The sequence below is a fragment of the Pteropus medius genome, unplaced genomic scaffold (genome assembly GCF_902729225.1).
Source record: "Pteropus medius unplaced genomic scaffold, Ma_sr-lr_union100, whole genome shotgun sequence".
NCBI lineage: Eukaryota > Metazoa > Chordata > Mammalia > Chiroptera > Pteropodidae > Pteropus > Pteropus medius.
This window is the reverse complement of record NW_024354500.1, coordinates 32,666,529-32,670,908: the sequence shown is the minus strand read 5'-3', so window position 1 is coordinate 32,670,908 and position 4,380 is coordinate 32,666,529. Positions and strand designations below refer to the sequence as shown.

Below are 4,380 nucleotides of genomic sequence, written 5' to 3'. Positions count from 1 at the left end.
TGAATATCTAGACAACTTCTTGACTATGTATGTATGTATGTATGTGTGTGCATGCGTGTGTGTGTGTATATATATATATATATATATATATATATATATATATTTGTCGCTACCACCAAAGGATGACATTTTAGGCCTGTTTCTTCCTTCATGCCAATTGGCAAAAATTAATATTATTATTATTTATAGATTGTTCTTTTCAGTTCATGAGCACCCATCAGAGGTACTTTTGGTAGATTGATATTCCCAGACTGTAATTATTCAGAAATTAAAATACTTTTGAGTTTTTTCCTTATCCATAATATTATTTAAAATTTATATACATAATTAAAATGAAAAGAAAGTGTACATTACTACCTCCCCACTTCAAAAAAATTCTATTCAAACTAATGAGGCAGAGTTCAACATTTTATCTTCCTCTACAGATTTATTTTCCCTTGCTACTCATAAGTCATTTAATTTGATTTTTTCATTTGGTTAGTTTTGTTTTTAGCCTCTTCACAAAAATACGATGCATTAATAAATAACGAAAAGTGCAAAAAATATGGAATGCGTCATGAATTTGCGTGTCATCCTTGTGCAGGTACCATGCTAATCTTCTCTATATTGTTCCAATTTTAGTATATGTGCTGCCAAAACGAGCACTATTGCCCTCTATTTTCAATACCAATCACTGAATAGATTCATATCCTCCAATCACATAAAAGTTATCTTCTTTTTAGGAGTCCACAAACTTCCCCTCCATTTTCTTGGATCTATTCTCTTGGCCACATTTCATACTTAAAACCTCTACTCTGCTAGCACCAGATAATTTTTCCCATTTAGTTAAATATCTTTACTGTCCAGGGCTAACTTATAAACTTATGTAGACTTATACTCTTGTTTCCAATTGTCACGTATTCTCTGGCCCAAACCCTACACACCATTCATGGTCACAATAACAGATTTTAGGCTTTTAGATCAACTTTCAGGACAAAAAAGAGTTAAATAATTATGCAATCAGAATACCCATTGCCATAAAAGATCTTTCTTCTTTATTTTGAAGTGTCAAAGCTCTTTTATTTAACGATAAAAGTTAAAAAGTAGGGAGGGGAGAGAAAATAAAAGTGGATTTCATTATATGGGTAATTTTATTAAAACTGTATTGCTTTTTGCAAAAATAATGTCATTTTTTTATGCACAGAAAGTATTCATTAAAGTGTAAACACACACATATATATCTCCAAAGCAAAAAAGGAAATAAACTCTTCTAATATAAGGCAACATTCAAAGTATAGAGACCTCATGTGGGGTTTACAAACTATGGATAGATTATTTTTAAAAAGGAAAAATTTGGACCTCGAAGTTAAAAATTATAATCTTAATATATATCTAAATCTAATTATGCAGTTCTAATAACATTCTTCTCTTCATGGGAAGAATCCCACGAGTTCTTTTCTTATGTTTTTTAGCAACCGTTCACATGCTCTGGAGTATCATATGTTGTTATCAAACACATTTTTTTTTCATGAGATTGGAACAACTTGATCACAGTTGGGGAAAATAATTTTGTTATTGTTTTAGTAGGGACTGTCTCCCTGTTATTTCTTTCATTTCTTTAATATGACTCTAGTTAAGTCTGCAAGGCCAATCCATTAGTGTTTTCTTCTAGAAAGTCTTGGGAGCAGGGTTGGTAAATTATTTTATTTTCTATTGGCCTGTGTTGTTGTGATTCAATAAAGTAGAAGATTTATTTCTTTATTCATTCTGATTAGAGAAAAGAAAAGGCAAGGACACCGAGATCCAGTTCCAAAGGCCCATCTTTCTTCTCGTCTATAACTCCACTTCTGATTTTTTATCTTCTAGCATTCACATTTTCTTTCCTCTGAAAACTCCGTTGTTTATTTTATGAATAATGATCCGTCAGTAAAATCTTCAAGTTGGTGGCAGACCAAGCTGTACTTAAATGATCAAGGCAACTCTCCACAACCTGAAGAGGTGTAGGTGATTATTATAGGGGACAATTTTCATAAACCGTACAAGAGATTATAACCTTACGAGAGACATAAACCTGTAAAGCCACGCTAATTCCCGAATGTTGGAAGAGGAGAATAAGGAAATGCATTGAATATGCCTCAATGCATATTGATACCACTTTGATTTTAAGCCTTCTTAAATTCAAAGCCTCAGAAGCTCCTTTGTCACTTTGGAATTCATAGTGGTGAAGATGATGCTGATAGTGATCTTATTGATCAATGAAAAAAATAAGATTTTAGGGGAGAAATGCACCTTGTTAAAAGAAGGGGTGTTCTGGGATTTGGGGAAAGTTTCAATGGCCTCCTATCTTGTCAAATAAATAAATGAATGAATAAATAATTGAATAAGAAAAAAGTCCAGGTTGAAGGGCAATTCAGTCAAGCTACCCTAACATAGCCTGTATTTTTGTCTATTCAAATGTGTTTGCCCTGGAGCCAAATAGCCAGCTGTGTTCTGCTGGGTGATGTATGAAGCAGAAAGAACACTGTCTAATTTTTATATTCAGTTGAGCCTGAAGTACCTTGAGATGGGGAGGGAGGTGGCACATCTCACTCCCACTCAGGAATTATTATTCATGCAAGAATCACTCATCAGCTGTCCTGGTAGCCCTCCCTAATTCCATTAACCCTTCAACCGCTGGGTGGTAAATGGAGGTGGGGGGCTTGTGATCTAATTAAAATTAATGGTTGTGTGCCAATTAAGGAAAAGCTTTTTGAGTTTTGTTTTATTTGGGGGTAGCTTTGTTTTATTTATTTTATATTTCCATTTCAAATGGAGACAAATATCCTGTAGTTCTCTTCCCATATGTTTCTTAACACTTTTAATTTATTTTGGAATAGTCACCTGTAATGAGGTTAAGTGCTTATGCAGATAAGGAATGTCAGAGACTACTTATTTAGTGATCTCCTTAGGTAGAAATTCTCATTGATAGGCCTCTCTACCTGGACAGTTTAGCTCAGTCAGTTTTTTTATGGGATTCTGAGAAGCTGTTGTTTAGATGTTTTACTTCCCCAGCCGCTCCACAAAAGACCTATATAGAACCGTTAGAAACGATCTCAGAAAGAAATCAAGTGCACGAGAATTGAACAAAATACTCCTTGCCTTTAACAAAGACCAACAGAGAATGGAACACTGGATTATCTGGCCCAAGTCTAGATAATTATTAATTATTTTAACATTATATTTATTTGACTGTGGAGTCCATTGAATGTCTATAAATTTCACAGCCATCTGTAGATAAGAACCTGTGGAAACTCAGATGTTAAAAGAAAAGCGACACATGGGTTTTAAAATAACACTGTTGCTTTCCAGCTCACCAGCCACCAGGAACATGATGTACCTAAACCATGCCTTCACTGTGTCAGGAAGTGAATGGCAAGGAGGAAGAGCATGCCACATCACAGCTTGGTTAGTGATGCCATCTACCAGTTAGTGATCTGAAGAGGAGAAATGACAGATTTTTTTAAGTGGAGTTGCATTGCAAATAGACTATGTTTGCTGCATTAGGAAATAGAATAACACTCTATTGGCTAAGAGCATAAATTCTGGAGTCAGATTGACTGGGCTCAAATCTCAGTTCCATCCCTATGTGACCTTGGGCCAATAGCTTAACCTCTCTGTGCCCCAGTTTTATTGTCTATAAAATCATAATCATGGCATCTATCTCATAGGGTTATCACGTGGATTAGATGAGTTAATATTTTTAAGGAGTTTAGAACAGAGATTCACACAAAGTAATGTTATTTTTTAACTTTTTATTTTGGAATAAATAATGCCCTTAAAAAGATAATGCCTTTTAAAAAACTGGGTATATATTATTTTTGTTGTTGCTGTAGCTGATTTATTTTATTTTTTTTTAAATTTAATTTTTAGTAAAATTGTTGGGGTGACAATGGTTAATAAATCAAATAAGTTTCAAGTATACAATTCAACAATACATCATCTGTATACTGCATTGTGTGTTCACCATCCAAAGTTAAATCAACGTCTTGTACTAAGTGAAATGCCTTTGGTTGAAGTCCAAACTCTTTTTGTAAAGACGTCCCTGGGCAATCCATTCCTTACTGATCTCTTACGTCTCTGAACTGAAACGGGAACAAATATTTGCTAAGTACTCATAATATGCTTGGAATTTTATATATGTTATTATCTATTGCTTTTGCAATAAACCTGCAAAGTGTCTATGATTGGTTACATTTGACAGATGAGGATATTCAGGAAAATCTAACTTTACTTCTTCTCTTAGTCTAAGTTTGAAGATATATTAAATGGAGACAGTGATAATTTCTTCTCAGAACATCCATCAAAAATGACTCATAAAACATAGCATCATATATGACTTTGCAGTTCTGAGAAGGAAATATC

At 33.8% G+C, this 4,380-nt stretch overlaps 1 non-coding gene across 1 annotated transcript; it reads right to left on the bottom strand.

Annotated features, from left to right (window-relative positions):
- Positions 1 to 538: 538 nt before the first annotated feature.
- LOC120595271 (U6 spliceosomal RNA) lies at positions 539 to 645 on the bottom strand. The gene has a single exon (XR_005650774.1). It is a non-coding gene; the product is annotated as a U6 spliceosomal RNA (small nuclear RNA).
- Positions 646 to 4,380: the final 3,735 nt, after the last annotated feature.